Source organism: Urocampus carinirostris, chromosome 3 (assembly GCF_059441175.1).
Source record: "Urocampus carinirostris isolate Australia breed hairy pipefish chromosome 3, RoL_Ucar_1.0, whole genome shotgun sequence".
NCBI classification, from domain to species: domain Eukaryota; kingdom Metazoa; phylum Chordata; class Actinopteri; order Syngnathiformes; family Syngnathidae; genus Urocampus; species Urocampus carinirostris.
In genome coordinates, this window is record NC_142351.1 from 32,535,424 (window position 1) to 32,553,968 (window position 18,545).

Consider the following 18,545-nt stretch of genomic DNA (forward strand, 5'->3'; position numbering starts at 1 on the left):
TGTGCTACCGGAGGCAGCACAAGTACTCTTTATTTTTCTTTCGCCTTTGAGCCAGAACCGTATATGCCCGTGCTCAGCCATCATAAAAACTGCTCGGTTCTGATAAGATCCCTCAAATTTTACCTGATCGGACTTGTGTCCCCGCAAAATATTCATTAAATCCAAAACCTCGCTTTCCTGACAGTGAATGCACTCTATGTTTTGGCCCACCATGGTTGTGGATTTCTCCGCTTCCTCCCGCTTCGTTGAACACATAATAATGACGTCTGTGGCCTATCGATGACATGCAGGTCACATGAATGTGTTCACACAACAGTCCCAATCCAAAAGACCAGCTATGTATAAGATTTAGCACCACATATGAAAGTGACCTGGGTCTGGTGTGAAAAAAATCGGACGGACTTTAAGTGATCGGACACGGGGAACATTTATCTGAGCCAGATCAGGAGACTTCTACGGCTACTGGTAACTGAGGAAATCTGTACTGTTTCATGTGAAGGAGCAAACCCCTACCCAAAAAAAACAGCCTGGAGAGGGATGAGGGCTGCAAGGCTATTTTTGCCCAAGACACACCACAAGAAGGGGTCCTCCTACGATCCAGGTGGTGAAGGGATCTGTGAACCATTTAAAAGATAAAAATAAGAATGTTAAAATAAATAGGCAAAAATGTACTCGGTAGTGATTGGAATTTTTTATTACTAGGTGCTAAATAATGCACAAAGATACATTACATAATGTTTCTTAGCAGCTTAAAGTTTATGGAATTCATCAAAAGTGCTGTCAGCAATTGGAAACTTTGTTTTATCTGCCGACAAGTTATGATCACAGCATCAGTCAGCTCTCATACAGTCGCTGCCATACTTACGAACAAGGTTCCGGACGATCGTTTGTAAGTTGAATTTGTTCGTAAGTTGCTTCAGCGCTATGTTTTGTATGTTTAAGATTTATATAAGTATGTTTAAGGCTTGTATAAGTAATCTGTATTGTCTTGTACTAAAAAAATAAACATTTCATAAAATTATATGCTCCATAAAGATAAATAAAGTTAAGATTAACTTACTTTTGGAAGATGAGCTTCAACAGTTAGGCGACTTCCTCCTCCGAGGTAAAGTATCCGAAAAAAAGCAATCCAACAATTTTCTCGACCGCATCAAGCTTTCTTATTCCACTTTCGTTTCAAAAGAAATGGCTCACCTCTTCTTTACACTTTACACCAACCATGTTGAATGGATCCACAAGATATCAAACAATAAAAATGTCAAAGTTCTTAGTGTGCTGGAGATACAATATAGAATGTTTACACACGAACTAGGAAGAGGAAGCGCATTTCTTCTTCCGGTTGAATGCCGGGTGAGGTCTCACAGCGCTACACGCCTGTAGCGGCAGAAATAAGCACTAGGGTAATGTCCTGTACTTGGAAAAAGGCGCACACAATACAAAATCTAACTTACAGCAATGTCCGGATATTTTATCGACATGGCGAAAAAAATGTTCAAATCTACAGTTCTTTGCAAGTCGAATGGTCGTAAGTAGGGGTGCGTCTGTACGTGCATTTCTCAGATGCACTCGAATGAACTCTTCTTTTTTCATCTGTTTAGGGGATTCGGTTGTCAATTGGACTGTATTTAAACAGGCCTTTTCTTTATTTTACCATATTTATGCTATACTAACAAAAAAAGCACTCTCAAACTTCCACCCTTCCCTTTTTCCTTCTACCTATGTGTTGTGCGTCCCGAGACAACGATGCTAAAAGTAAGATGAAAACTAGGATAGGCGAGGTCGACAAAAAATTATAAAAGGCTCTTTGAACTCATGCAGGCTTCATTAACAGAGAAAATATTCTTGATACAACTTTTTAAGGACAGCTTAAACGATTTACCCCACCTTTAACCCATACCCGCTATCTACGGCATTTTAAATCGTTTACAAGCATAGAGCTACATAACCTTTCTGTAACTTGACTCCCTTTGCATTACAATGCACCTCGCATACTCGTAGGGTAGCGCCTCCGCTGATCCATCAAAATCACAGGCCACTAAAACGAAGTGATCTCGTGTCACAGCGCCAATGACACAGATGTCATTCTCCTCAATTGAAGTCGTTACTCTAAAGCCAGGTCTTTCCAAATCAGTTAGCCCGTAGACAATTCTGAATTCATGGAGAGAGGCTGGCATTTGGGTTAACACGAGCATTCAGGCTGTAAAAAGAAAAAAGAAGTCACCGACAGAACATCCATCGCTGCGTACAAGTGTTGTTTCACAGGCAGAGCTGAAGTTGCTGCACTCACTCATATACGGAGGCACAAGAAGAAAAATCCTCCGCATTAAAATTCCATGCAGATTGTGTTCGGGAAAAAAAAACATCACCACATCACTCATCACTGGTGCAGAAATACAGAGGAAGCATCCCAAAAAGCGTGGAGATGCTTTTTGCGTGGATTCAGCCCCATTCTAAGTTGTTCCCTAATTGAAACTCTCTCCTTGGGTAGGCATCACATTAATTCTTCCAGACAGAGGCTCTTATCAAAATTCAGCAGGCCTACTCGGATAAATAAAGGTCTGGCAGGGGGAAAGGAAGGTTGGTGCGTGGGTTGAGGGATATTTGGATACATTTGAGCTTAAATTATGAGTCCAAACAAAAACAATATTATGTGTGTTCTAATTTTTTCATGGGTGGGCCTTATATTTCACACATACGCCTTCGGCAGAGCTATGTCAGAATAGATTTAACTCTCAATAACTTTTTATGGCCATAGAATTTTACTGCAGCTACAGTTGTGACACATTTAAAGAAAACCATAAATAATAACCTCAGAAAATTGCAATATGACTTAGGAATATAGCCACCTTTTGCTCCCCAAAATCCTTTTGGATTGTGCACAAAATCCATCCTCCTTCCTTTCCTCAAGAAGATTTCCATTAACGCATTTTCCGGGGTGTAAGGTACACCTGGAGTATAAGTTGCATTTTGGGGGGAAACTTGTTTGACTAAATCCAACACTAAAAAACACATGTCACCTTGAAAGGGAATTTTAAATAACATTTTTAAAAAATGTCCCCCTCGTGAAATGCCCCCACTAGCATAGAGCAATATAACCTCACTAGTGCAAATGTTACTTGATATAGAGTACAGTGGAACCTCGGTTCTCGACCATAATCTGTTCCAGAACCCTGTTCGAAAACCGATTTGTTCGATCACCGAAATCATTTTTCCCATTAAAAATAATGTAAAACGTTTTAATCTGTTCCAACACCCTGAATGTTTACCTTAAATGTTTAACGTAAACATAAAGCTAACCCAGGCTAATCGTACGTTCGAGTTATCGTAAAAATAAAAAAATCAGGTCGTTTACAAGTCATTTAGCACCCGGGTCTCCACAAGTGGTGAGCGGTTCATTGGAAAGGGGGCTCCGTTCCAACACCCTGAATGTTGGGCTCCGTTCCAACACCCTGAATGTTTACCTTGAATGTTTAACGTAAACATAAAGCTAAACCAGGCTAATCATACGTTCGCGTTATCGTAATCTTCCGTACGAAAGATTACGCTAACATGAACGTGTAAAAATAAAAAAAGGGCTTAAACACTTCGTACACGCACGCAATAACAGTTGATCACGAAAAGAGCAATCTACACCCGTACGCCACTCAGCATCACACCCTAGCGTACGCACTCACGCATTACCGGCGTTCGTATTCCGATTTTTTGACCGAACAGCGAATTTTTTGGTCAGACTCAGATTTGTTCAAACTGAGAGGCGTTAGAAAACTGAGGTTCCACTGTCGTTAAATAGTGCTACATAAAAAAGACACTGTAATAAAAATAGGGTAATATGCAAATGTGGGGGTGGGGTTGGACGTGATTTTAGTGACAATTGCGCAAGTAATGTATGTTTTTTTAGAGAGACACAGCAAGGTTCCAATTATCAACACAGGCCACGAGTGCCCTCTTGTGGTGTAGTGTGAAAATTTTATGTGAAATGATATACTGGTAATAGAAGTTGTAAATTCAATGATATAATAATGTGCTAATAATTTCACATATAAGTCGCACCGAACCTCCTTGTAAACTATGAAAAAAACTGCGACTTATCCTGCGTAAAATACAGTACTCTGTAGGACAGATTATCTGTGCGTTTCAGTCCCATCAAGAAGTTCTTTTCGATCGCCAGCGAAGGTAATGCTGAAAGTGGAACCGGTCTTTTTGTGTTCCTGTCACGAGTTTTTATTTGATTTAGGACCAAAAAGTACGTGTGGAAGAAGGAGTGGACGGGGGGATTTTTCTTCACTTTGTTTTTGTGATATTTCTGTTATTGCCCCCAAGCCAATCACAATTTGTTAAATTGGTGACATTTCCCACTTGTCAATTCGTAATCTGATTGGCTAAACCGACAGCTTTATCGTCACTTATGTTATGTCTGTGGATAGTGAAAACTTCCAAACAGATTTCTGACCCTGGCAACAAGTAATTGATGAAATGTGATTGGTTGAATTCTTAAATATGAAAGCACATGTCTGAAAGCAGAACAACCAGGGGAAAAACAATGAAACGAAGCTGACAGACAATTTTGCATTATTTAATTTCAGTATTCATGGACAAAATATAATCAACATCTCAAGAGTCAAACATGTTTAAGCCAGCCTACAAGGCCTGGCAGGATTCTGGCTTGTGGCTGCATAGACAAGAGGTCAGAGGAAAATAAAGCAATGAGTATGTGATCAATACACATGAATTGTCAGTTATTGGCAACTTATAAGAACAGCTGACTCAGCAAACACGCAGCGTACCAGAGTCTGGATGAGCAGCCGCGAACTAGCAAACGAAAACTATATAGAATGAGAAGTGCAGCTCACTTCTAAGAGGCGCTAAAGAAGAGTTGTACCATTAAGCATGCAGCGCTTCCCCTCCTAGACAGAAAGTTGATTACACTTGGCGTCGAGAAGCAGAACACAAAAAGATGAATTAGAAATGTCTTCTGGTCTTCTGACTACATAGCAATGAGATTCCACGATTAAGATATTTTCGATTCACAGCTTCAGACGACATAGCAGTCACGGGCCGTGCATTTCGCACCCAGCCTCCAGTGATGAACTTTAGTGACATGTTGCTTGCTATTAAACCGGCTCTCCCCCAGTCAAGAGCCGATTTATTTTATCATCCGGTCCAGTTTTGAATGGATTTATTGTCAAACACATGGCCAAGTGCAGCCCACATCAATTTGATGTGGCCCGCAAGACAATGCAGAAAGGTGCACAATAGAAAAAATATTTGAATTGAAATCCAAGCGCCACTCGCTAAGCACCTACTGTAGCTGTATACGTTAATAAACCAGAGAACATTGAAGAAACCTCATGGAGTGTTATTTTGCTTAAAATAAAAGTCACAGACACACCGTTCGAGGCGATTCAAAAGAAAGGTGGGCGGGGAGGGGGTGTTAGCTAGGCGTTTTTGCTAAAGTTTAAAGAAGCCTTAGCTCATTTCCATAGATATTAAATCGAACAGCAAAGTTCCCATATTCAGATACAGTGGAACCTCGGTTTTCGAACGCCTCTCAGTTCGAACAAATCGGAGTCCGACCAAAAATTGAGGAATACTTGCTTCGCTGTTCGGTTAAAAAAATCGGAGTTCAAACGCGGGTAATGCGTGAGTGCGTACGGGTGTAGATGGCTCTTTTCGTGACCAACTGTTATCACGTGCGGACGTGCTTAGTTTTGCTTTCGCTTTTAATATAGGTGTACAAAGCATTTTACCCCTTAATAATGCCTCCGAAGAAAGTCAGTGCAAGCAACAAAGTTGCTTCAGGTGAAAAAAGAAAACTAGTGCGTACAACTATTGCATTTAAGTAAGAAATAATAGCAAAATATGAAGGAGGTGTGTAAGTGTCTGATCCTCTCCCCACCATCCACCTGCGCCTTCTGCTGACCACCACAAAGGTAAGAAATCCTATGCATAATTCTTTTCTTTATCCTGTTTTTTAATTTTTACACGTTCATGTTAGCGTAATCTTTCGTACAGAAGATTACGATAAGGCGAAGGTACGATTAGCCTGGGTTAGCTTCATGTTTACGTTAAACATTCAAAACATTCAGGGTGTTGGAATGGAGCCCAACATTGAGGGTGTTGGAACGCAGCCCCCTTTCCAATGAACCGCTCACCACTTGTTGTGGAGACCCGGGTCCTAAATGACTTGTAAACGACCTGATTTTTTATTTTTACACGTTCATGTTAGCGTAATCTTTCGTACTGAAGATTACGATAACGCGAACGTACGATTAGCCTGGGTTAGCTTTATGTTTACGTTAAACATTCAAGGTAAACATTCAGGGTGTTGGAACGGATTAAAACGATTTACATTATTTTTAATGGGAAAAATGATTTCGGTGATCGAACAAATCGGTTTTCGAACAGGGTTCTGGAACGGATTATGGTCGAGAACCGAGATTCCACTGTAAATAAATATGTTAGAAGGAAAAAAGAAAAGCGAAAAGACTTTTCAATTCATCATTGAAATCAATGTTTGTGTGCTATTTTTGTCATTTTTGTAAATAAAATACTCAAAAATGATTTTATGATAAAATCTTACATTCCTGAATCATTATTTCATTGTGAGCCTCCGAAAAGTCACCTACTTCCTGCTTAGGCAGTCCGTCCCCGTTAGAATGTCCCCAAGAGACTGACACCCATAAAACACAAGGTTACATTAATTTAAAAATTATAATATAAAGGGGCACTGTGTCATCATATCGCTGTATTCTGCTGCGCAATTGAAAATGAGTGGTAAAAAGCGCAAGCCACAATACAAACTACAGAGACAAAAAGTGAAAAACAGCAACATTTTTCTTTTCATTTTTTCGCAGAGCCTTCCATGAGTTCTTTAGGGGTACCCGTAGCAGCAAGATGGCGGGCGATCACGTGGTCTCTTTCTAGGTCAGCCTCATTTCATGTAAAATAAATACAAATTTCTCGACCTCCAAGTATTTGTAAAATGCATGGTTATATGATAGTTAATGGATTTTGGCTTATGATTCAACTCAATTGTTTTTTTTTTTTAATAAAGATTTTTATTTTACCACAAGGGGGCACTAAATAACCAATGTCCTGTTAAAAAAACAATTGAAAAAACAAAGAGAAAAAAAAACGGCTGAGGGCGAAAAGCCAGAGCGTTTCGTGGTCTCATCCCAAGAGGGTTTAATCACTCTCCACAACAATCGACTCATGAAACCAATTTTTCTAATAAAGTATTCTATATAAAAATAATCACATTTTATCATCCTTGTAAAGAAATCGACAAATGACTTAATATAAAGTCACATAATAAATCAAACGATCATAATTTCTCATCGCACCATCTGGTTCAACATAATCACAAACAAAATGAGACGAAAATAATTTTAATAAATGGATTTATCTTTTTTTTCTTCCTCCTAAACTCTTTCTCTACTGCCAATTCTTCTTCATCTCAAACCCCGGCAAATTTTTTTGATTTTCAAAAAAAAGAGGAATCTATCGGCATTCGATGAAACAGCCGAGCTGATTCTTTATTTACATTTAACGATGTTGATATGTATTTATGCATGTCTTCATTCATTATTATTATTCTGTTGAAATTTCATTTTATTTTTCAATTTTTAGGACAAGAGGGGCAAACTCTTCATGAGGACCCATTGTGTTTTTATAAGCTTTTTTTGAAGAAGTAACCCGTGAAAACTCTGAAGATGACATACAAAAGAACAAACACTCCATTACCTGGACTAGCAGAATAAATTAAAATCGCGACATGTTTTACCAAAAGTTCTGAAAACTAGCATGTATGCGTAGGACCTTGAAACACACAAGTCAGTTTCAGCCATATCCTAAAATGTAAAGGAAGTGAACTATGAATATTTCAATATCCAGCTTGTGCCAGTACCCTGACAAGTAAAAGTAGCCTGATTTGAACAGGTTATGCTTGCTTTCAAATATCATTTTTTGTTTGCAACGTCCTCCATTCCGGCCCCAGTGCCGTGGAATGCTTTTTCCCCTGAGACCTCAGTGGAACGGTTTTAATCTAGGCTTAAAACACACTTTTATTCTATAGCAGATGAACAATCTATATTACATGTTGACAATATCTGTGTATTATTTGTTATTGCAACATCCATTGCAGCCTGGTCATCTTGAAAGCGGGATTACCTCATGAGTGGTCCCTTCTCAAGGTGTCTTCATTTTCCTCATGTTGAGGTTTTTGAGTTTTTCCTTGCCCTCATGTAGGTTTTAGATCAGGGGATGGTGTAATAATAATAATAATTGTCTGTGGTTTGCAACTATCTGTGGTCTGTGCAGCCCTTTGAGACTATTTGTGATTAAGGGCTATACAAATAAACATGACTTGACTTGACTATTATTTGTGTATATAATTTGATAGTTTTAAAGTGACAATGTGCATTATTTAGCGTTCTTAGTGGTCAAAAGACTCGGTAAATGGTCTGCATTTATATAGCGCTTTTCAAGTCAATGAAGACCTCCCAAAGCGCTTTACAGTGTGTTTCACATTTCCCAATAGCGGCCATGCAGCCATGTAAGGCGCTAACCTGCTTATTGGGGGCATTAGGGGTTCAGTGTCTTGCCCACCACACTTCGCCGGGATTCGAACCTGCGATCTCGTGTATATATATATTACACATATATACCGGAGCCAAATCCCCCTGGTTGGAGGTGGCTAGAGTTAAGAACACATTCACATTTTTGACTCTTTTGTGGGAGATTGATACAGAGGAGGGGCTTCTCATCTCCCTTGATCAACCCAATTGATGTGTTGCAACATCTCGTTGGGAGTCATTAGGTAACCAAACCCCCCAATTCCAACCCCTAATGCCGAGCGCCAAGCAGGGAGTACTGTTGGTAATTAAACTATTAAAAATTTACCATTTACCAAATTGTTTGAATTAGTTATCAAAATATGATAGCTCATAGACATAAGGATTTTTTTAATTTACTCGTAGGTCAAGAAATCCCGTTTATATAACTTTAGGCTCACCTAGGGGGAGCTGACAATATTGTTCCCCATTTTGCTGATACCCCCTAAAACCAAAAACTTTGTGAAACTTCAATAAATTAGGAAAAAATAATAATGGTTGGTCACTTTGAGTCTCCACACTTTGTGTTATTTCTTGCGTTTTGTTGGAGTTGAATATTTTCGTTGTTTTATTGATATTTTGCTAATGTATTTTGAAAAGCATATGTCATTTTCTTGTTATTCATACGTAGATATGCTAAGCGTTAGACAAGAATTCAAGTCCAAATTTAAAAGTGAACTAATAACATAAGTCAAGTAAAGTCTCTTTGGAAACGTAACACAGTTTTTCCACAAGTTACTGCACGTTTCCCTATTCGTTCTATGGCAATACAGGGAGTGCAGAATTATTAGGCAAGTTGTATTTTTGAGGATTAATTTTATTATTGAACAACAACCATGTTCTTAATGAACCCAAAAGTCTCATTAATATCAAAGCTGAATATTTTGGAAGTTGGAGTGGGGCTTTTTTAGTTTTAGCTATTTTAGGAGGATATCTGTGTGTGCAGGTGACTATTACTGTGCATAATTATTAGGCAACTTAACAAAAAACAAATGTATACCCATTTCAATTATTTATTTTCATCAGGGAAACCAATATAACAGCTCAACATTCACAAATATACATTTCTGACATTCAAAAACAAAACAAAAACAAATCAGTGACCAATATAGCCACCTTTCTTTGCAAGGACACTCAAAAGCCTGCCATCCATGGATTCTGTCAGTGCTTTGATCTGTTCACGATCAACATTGCGTGCAGCAGCAACCACAGCCTCCCAGACACTGTTCAGAGAGGTGTACTGTTTTCCCTCCTTGTAAATCTCACATTTGATGAGGGACCACAGGTTCTCTATGGGGTTCAGATCAGGTGAACAAGGAGGCCATGTCATTAGTTTTTCTTCTTTTAGACCCTTTCTTGCCAGCCACGCTGTGGAGTACTTGGATGCGTGTGATGGAGCGTTGTCCTGCATGAAAATCATGTTTTTCTTGAAGGATGCGGACTTCTTCCTGTACCACTGCTTGAAGAAGGTGTCTTCCAGAAACTGGCAGTAGGACTGGGAGTTGAGCTTGAGTCCATCCTCAACCCGAAAAGGCCCCTCAAGCCCATCCATCTGGCCCATCAAGACTCACTCTCATTTCATCAGTCCATAAAACCTTAGAAAAATCCGTCTTGAGATTTTTCTTGGCCCAGTCTTGACGTTTCAGCTTGTGTGTCTTGTTCAGTGGTGGTCGTTTTTCAGCCTTTCTTACCTTGGCCATGTCTCTGAGTATTGCACACCTTGTGCTTTTGGGCACTCCAGTGATGTTGCAGCTCTGAAATATGGCAAAACTGGTGGCAAGTGGCATCTTGGCAGCTGTACGCTTGACTTTTCTCAGTTCACGGGCAGTTATTTTGCGCCTTGGTTTTTCTACACGCTTCTTGCGACCCTGTTGACTATTTTGAATGTAACGCTTGATTGTTCGATGATCACGCTTCAGAAGCTTGGCAATTTTAAGAGTGCTGCATCCCTCTGCAAGATATCTCACTATTTTTGACTTTTCAGAGCCTGTCAAGTCCCTCTTCTGACCCATTTTGCCAAAGGAAAGGAAGTTGCCTAATAATTATGCACACCTGATATAGGGTGTTGATGTCATTAGACCACACCCCTTCTCATTACACAGATGCACATCACCTGATATGCTTAATTGGTAGTAGGCTTTCGAGCCTATACAGCTTGGAGTAAGACAACATGCATAAAGAGGATGATGTGGTCAAAATACTCATTTGCCTAATAATTCTGCACTCCCTGTATTATTCATGGTGGAATTGTTTGCACTTGTGGCTCTTTGATTTTCCCGAGGAAATTGCCCATTCAAGTCATTACTACTTTTGTTTCGATGACAATGAGAGCAAAAACAATAAAAACGTGCTTTGTCAAGCTGATACAAAAAAGGTCTTACTATATTTTCAATTTTCTAACCATTTGGGAGAATGTGCAGATTTAAAGTTTGATTTTTCAACAGTACTTCTTTTTGTCAGTCAAAGGATGTATAATTTAAAATGTCCAGCTATTGTGTAGAAGTAAAGGCAATTTTCCCCAAAGGAACAATAGTGCGGTGAAAAAATGTTTTTTCTTACACAGGCACACTCAGATGAAGTGTATATTGAAGACTTGTGTTTTTTAATAGCAGTGTTATGTGCGGTGCCCATAAAGTAATTAGTTACAGTTACTTTTCACGTAAATTTTAAAAGTAATCGAGTTACCCCCTGATTACCGACACCTAAAAGTAGTACGTTACCCTGAGGCTAACTATCTAATCATCTATTTACTGTATATACTCACATAAAATAATCCCCGTTAAAATTGTTTAAAAGTAGTTGAATTTCTTTGTAAGTTCTATATTTTGTATGTTTAAGGTAGTATGTTTAAAGCTTGTATAAGTAAACTGTATTGTTTTGTACTAAAAAATAAACATTTCATAAAGTAACATCCTCTATAAAGATAAATAAAGTGAAGTTTAACTTACTTTTAAAAGACGGGCTTCAAGAGGTCCTCATACGGGGTAGAGAGTGGACGAAAAAAAAAAGCAATCCAACTATTTTCTCAACCGCATCAAGCTTTCCTATTACACTTTAATTTCAAAAGAAACGGCTCGCCTCTTCATTACACTTTACACCAACCATATTGAATGGATGCACGAGATATTAAACAATAAAAATGTCAAAGCACTTACAAATTAGGAAGAGGAAGCGCATTTCTTCTTCGGGGTGGATTCTGGGTGACCTCTCGCAGCGCCACACGTCGCCAGCAATGGAAAGAAGCACTACAGTACAGTCCTGTACTCGGAAAAAGGTGCGCACAATACAAAATCTAACTTAAAGCAACGTCCGAATATTTTTCAGCATCTGGAAAAAAATGTTTGTATCTACAATTTTTCGTAAGTTGAATGGTCGTAAGTAGGGAAGTGTCTGTACCCCTAACCTTTGAAAGCGTAGAAGCCTTCATTATACTTGTGCAATCTTGAGAGCTTGCAAACTAACATTTGAGACACTCCATATCCATTTTGTCTTTTGTCTTCAAACCACGCACTTTTCAATTTTGGGGTTATATTCAAGATGTTTTTTGCCCAGGCATGGTTTGTGGAAAAAATATTTAACAAATATATGAATAGACCAAAATTCAACAATCTTTAAATTCTGTGCTCATGTTTGCCAAATTGCTTTTGCTGTTTCTGTTTCTGTTTAAACCGCACCCCCATTTGCTGCCTACAATTGGCTAGCCGTGACAATCAAATATGTGCATATAAACTGACCCCCTGATTTCAGTATTTTATGGCTATAATTACAGCTTGGATGTGAGGATAGACTGTAGTACGAATATCAGAAGGAAGAAAAAACAAGTCTGCGTGTAATGGCAATGTTATCGATAACGCGTTACGGTACTCCTTAACAAGAAAAGTAATTGTGCTCATTTGTAATGCGCTACTCCCAACACTGGTTAATAGGTTTTGCTATCAAGTTAACCATCAAACTAACATGTCAGAGTTAAAGTCTGACTCTGTCCAAGCTGTGATTACTATTGACATCCCAGCTGATGGACTTGAATGTACACACTCCCATCGACCGAGCGAGGCCCCGAAGCGCAGATGTTCTGCCCAGTGTGTGGTCTGACAGATAGAGAGCTCCACGGGGTCTCTTTCAGAGTGCTCGGCAAAGAGCTGATACGGACAGTTAAAAGCAATGATAAGTGACTCTTTGGGAGGTGAAAGTCTGTGTCCTGTCAGTATGTCAGCAAAGATATGTAGTTGTCAGAGGATGGGCCTTTTTTATTTTTAATAATACTTCAGATAAGAGAGACCTTGCAATGAAGTAGAAATCACAAGTCAAGATGTATTTATTGTCACCTTACTAGGACAATATCTATTTGGTACCGGTCTTCTTCAAGTTATCGTAAAACAGAGTTTCATCGGATTTCTACCTTCAGAGTTTCCTGAACGTAAACAAACTGGATATCGCTTCAAATCTGCCTGGCATCCCAGTTCTCATGTGTTATCACAGCATGCTCTTTGTGTCACGGCCACAGTTCAGAATTCAGAGACGAGGAGGAAGAGGGGTTCCGACAAAATGGTGGGGAGCAGGACCCAGCACAATTAAAAATGAAAGATATTTTAGCAAGATTCCATGAAGTCCTATGAATTGTTGAAAGAAATCACCTGGCTAAAATCGTTTTATCGCTCACGATGATGAGGTCCTCCTCACGCATTTCTGACGTCAAAAGCCAGCAAAAGCAGACGTCATTGGAACAGTTATTCAAGATACTCGAGGCAAAAAAGTAAATTAATATTTTTATTATTTACTTCATTTTTTTGTTTTTTTACACTATGTGCCTCTCATTTTGTTTATAGTGCAGTAATTCGTTTCATGGTCTGATGCTCTTTTATCATTATAAAAAATATCCTATCGTACTTTTGCGGGGCTTGGAATGAATTAGCGCATTTACATTCAAAATGCATCTCTACTTCCAAAGTTTTTAGGTTACGAAGCTACAAATTAAATTTGTAAGTATCGCTATCAATGTATATCGTGTGTCGAGCCAATCAAATTGTTTTGGTCCACAAAAAAAAGGCATGTCATTCTAAATATTGGCTGCAGTCAAAAGTGACGTAACCTTTGTTCTCTAAAAAAATAACATTGTGTCTCTCCTACTTGAACATAAAATCACATTTGGACAATACGAATAGTATCTCATGAAAGGATTGTAAGATAAAAATGAAGTTGGCATCTAATGTCTAACATTACCAATTCAACCTGTGAGGGCTTAAATTAAAGCACACTGTATTATTTATGGGGGGGGGGTAATTTTAGCACACGGTTTCTCATTTCTTGTAGCTCAAAATTGTTGGATGTTTTAAAAATGTCTATGAACAAAAGTATGGAAATTCTGTAGAACAGTCAAAGGCCCTAAAGGCGTACCCTCAAGTTTGAAGATGCTATGCTCAACATACTGCCGCCTCACTCTAAAATGCAAGCCCATGTAATAGCAGTAATAAATGACAGAAAAATGGAAAAACATAAGGGGAAAAATCAGCTTACGTTAAAAAAAATGTTTTCGTTATTGCTACCAAAAGAGTTAATCTAAATCGAGGAAGCTGTCTAGCTGATTTTCTGAACTCATTCATTAATTAACTGACATTTTGCGTTCGTTTATATATTTATACATGCACGTCCACATTTTTTTTTAATGTTATTTCATATCTCTATTTTTAAGACTAGAAGGCTGAACACTTTGCGAGGACCAATTTTATAGACTTCTTTTAAAGTAACTGTCTCTTTTCAGAGATCTATTTATCTGAGAGCTTGAAGTAGAGCGGGTGAGCAGTTTAAGTACCTCGGCATGCACATCACTGAGGACCTCACATGGAACCTCAACACCACACAGTCGGTCAGGAAAGATCAACAGCGACTGTATTTCCTTAGAAGGCTGAGGAAGTTTGGGATGTCAAGCAAGATCCTCAGCAACTTCTACAGCTGCATCGTGGAGAGCATCCTGACCAGCTGCATCACTGTTTGGTATGTTTGGTGTCTCAACCATGGACCGCAACTGCCTGCATAGGGTGGTTAAGGATCACCGCTGCCCTCTCTGCCGAGTATTAACCACCGCAGAGTCCACAGGGGGGCTGTTTCTATCATTAAGGACACCAGCCACCCACAACAATGACTGTTTACACTCCTAACCTCAGGACGGAGGTACAGGACTGTGAAATGCAGGACAACCCGTCTAAAGAACTCTTTTTACCCCTCTGCTATCAGACTATTAAATGGCTGCTGATCGAATAATACACCACTGACACGTTCAGCACACTAGAGACAATTTATTCCACTCCTGGACAATTCTTGCACTACACTACAGTCAATTTTACCTGTATTATCCCATTTTCATCTTATTGCCTTAACTCATCTTGAGTTAATCTTGTATCTTTTTTATAGTCATAATATTATTTTATGTATACATGTATATAGTTTCTTAGTTTTATTATGCTGGCAACTGTGTGGACAGCAAAACAAATTTCTTTGTGCAGGGAATACTGGTTCTTTACTGTGCATGTATGACAATAAACATTTAGAATCTTGAATCTAAGACAACTTGAAGATGACACGCAAAAGCACAAAAAACGCAAAAAACTAGTTGAACATATCTAAATCCCAGAATGTTTAACCAAAAGCTACTAAAATCGGCACGCACGTGTAGCACCATAAAAAACACGAATGAGTCCATTATGACTCTACCCTAAAATGTATTTAATATCAATTTTGTGCCAGTAACCTGATGAGGTAGTAACCAGAATTGAACAAGTAATGCTGCTTGCAAATGTGGGTCTTTACTTTTAATTTATTACTTATGTGTCTCATTTGGTAGTTGTAAATCAAAGTATTCTTACATTTCAACAATAGTTTTCTATCCCTTATTTTGGAATTTTTGCTGCACCGTTGTAGATATGCTAACCGTTTGACAATAAGCCAATCAATCCATACATTATCTGCACCGCAATCCTAAGTAGGGTCGTGGGGGTGCTTGAGCCCATCCCAGCTATCTTCAGGCAGTGGGCAGGGGACAGCCTGAACTGGTTACCAGCCAGTCGCAGGACACACAGGGACAGAAAATTCGCTCGTTCACACCTAGGGACAATTTGGTTCGGCCAATTAACCTGAGACACATGTTTTTGGAATGTGGGAGGAAACCGGTGTGCCCGTAGGAAACTCACGCAGGCACAGGGAGAACATGAAAAAACTCCACACAGGAAGGTTCACTCTCATGACCTCAGAACTGTGCCACCGTGCTGCCACAATAGGCCAATGTAAGACAAAAAAAAAAACCTTAAAACATATGTCTCGTGAAGTTTCTTGTATGTGACACAGATAGAATTTACCCATGTATTAGCAGTGATAAAGGATACAACAAATTAAAACAAAATAGGGGGACAATCAGCTTGCATCTAAAATGGTAAAAAACCTTGACTTCTTTTTTGGGATAGTTTTCCCGAATCACACTTGTCAACAATTATTTTATTAAAACACAAGTATATATTTGCAGGATGTGAAAAAAGAAAACCAGTGACTCATCTCAAAAATGTGAAAAAGTGTCATGGATATGGTTATCTCCATAAAATCCCTTCCCGGTTTAAACACGGTACTTTATCCAGTACAGTATATAAAAGGAAAACCTCCGCAGAAAGTTTATCAATATCATAAAAGCCTCTTTGCGATATGCAAAACTTGAGCTTTTCTTTTGGTCTCAAGAAGAAAAATATCTTTGGGAGTTTGCCCGAGTCACTGAAATAAAGGCTGAGTGAGATGCAAACGCCGTTAAATTACTGTATCGCCAATTCCTTCAGTGCAGTTGCCGGTCGTAATAATGAAAATGAATATTTAATCCCTCATTTGCGTCTGTAAGGTGATAACCTCCCCGGTCCCAAGAAAATATGGGGGCGGGGGGAGAAAGTACTCCTTTCATGAACATGCTGCGTCTTTTGATAGGACACAAAAGACAATTTATGAAATGTAAAGAAAAAAAAAAACATCCGCGTTATCGGATTTTATCTCGTCAAATTTATTTGTAGTCAGGTGGACTAGTTAGCTAGACACTTAACCCCCCCAATCCCACTGAAAAAAAGGATTCCTATCTGAAAAAGAGGTCACTCACACAATGACTTGGGGTGACCGGGCTTTTTTTAAGCAACTTTGCCTGTAAGAAGAGTGTCTGACTGCTGATAAAAAGCGGATGTAAAAACTTGACATGGAAGATGAATGTGTCCCACAAACAATCTCGGGTATCAGTCCTAAGCACAGACAAGGACAAGGGCCTTGAAAACATGTTAGTGTGCTATCTCTTCCTCGTCACAACCCCTGCTTGCCCTTCCTGCTGTCAGGCAAAGTTAAGTTGGGGATAAAAGAGTCCAACGCTAATCTCAGAATGCCGAATTCAGGCATGAAAATAGGTCAGTGGTTAAAATGGTGAGTTCCGGTAAACTGTACAAGCTACCAAAATATTGATAAGTCTTTTTATCTTGGCTAAATTCAGCCTCGAGTCTGTGTCATGAAAACATGGTAAATTTAGCTCGTCTCGGCTATGTTGGTGATTTATTCTCGATAGCGGGGGTCTCCAATGTGGTGCCTGTGGCCACTAGGGTGCCCCCAAAGGACAACTGAGGTGCCTCCGGACCTGTTCTGAAAATAGCTCACAAGTGCTGGGTCATTGTGATTTTATTGGTAAAATATTTTTTGTGATTGACCGAGTCTATTATCATTTATAATCAATCTTGCAATAATATAATAAAAACATAGTCATTGGATAAGTTATTTTAGAAATGCACATCAAACTGGGTGGCCTTTGGGCCAATAAGTGAGGTAAGGTAGCTCTCAATTTGAAAAAGTTTGGAGAGCCTTGGTCTACAGCTAGCCTGCTCCTGAATAGGCTAACAAATGGGCAAGGTACTCTAAAAATGGTATTTAATCCAAAAATCCATAAACTAAAAAAATAAATTGTCAAAAACTACAATAAAACAGTCTGAACCACAACACAAACAACAAACCTCACAAACCTGGATGAAAATGTGATTGAGGTATGAATAGTGATATTGATGGTGGAAAATGGTGAAGACCCGACAACGGGCTCCGTCCAAAATGTCATTATGAAAGCTAAGGTTAATTAGGGACAGGTGTGCGGTGATTGGACACACCTGTCCATATTCCTAACCCATTAGGCTTCCTATGGTGAAAAGGGGCGCACCAGACCCCAACAAAGATTATCCCCACAGATACATCGGGAACTTATACCGTCAGCTCTGTGAAAAATGAATTGGTTTTATAATATTTCCATGAACTTTAAAAAAATGCGTTGTTTTATCAATCCTGCATAAAGACTTCACATGTACGTTATTTTGTAGTCATTTCATTAAACTCTGTTGACTGTATGATTGCAGTTTTTTTTTATAGCGCATGCGAGTGTGCGTGTATAGGTGCATTATTGCTATGGCAATTAAGAATGACTCAGAGCTTTAATGATTTTTTTTTATACAGTGGCACCATCAAGGGGTGGCCAGGGGTGGCCACGACCCCCTATAAATTTGTTGGCCACGCCACTGGGCAGTATATTGTTAGCTTGTTGTAGCATCAGATATGCATTTCATCACAAATGCAGAGTATTATTGTGGAACTCAAAATGTTGACTGGACAGTTATGGACTATGTACAATAAATAATTGGTAACATTAAATACTACAATATACACCAAATTGGTTCAGAAGCCATGTCTTAAGTCTTTTTGTAAGTTTTCCCCTGACCTTTTTACTTCAATTACCTGAAATTACGGCTTTTAGTTTTGGTTTGCCACCCTTATGAACATTTTCTATTTTCAGCTGTTTTTGAGATTCTTAAAAGTGACACAAAATCTTGCAAATATAGTATCAAGAAACAACTTTTCAGTCTGAGGATGTGTTACCACAAGGGCCGCATT

At 39.0% G+C, this 18,545-nt stretch overlaps 1 long non-coding RNA gene across 1 annotated transcript; it reads right to left on the reverse strand.

Annotated features, from left to right (window-relative positions):
- Positions 1-1,000: 1,000 nt before the first annotated feature.
- On the reverse strand, positions 1,001-17,695 carry LOC148369475 (uncharacterized). Its single transcript, XR_015849880.1, has 3 exons — positions 17,633-17,695; positions 11,768-11,870; positions 1,001-2,197 (listed from the first exon to the last, which is right to left on the reverse strand). It is a non-coding gene; the product is annotated as an uncharacterized LOC148369475 (long non-coding RNA).
- Between the last annotated feature and the right edge of the window lie 850 nt (positions 17,696-18,545).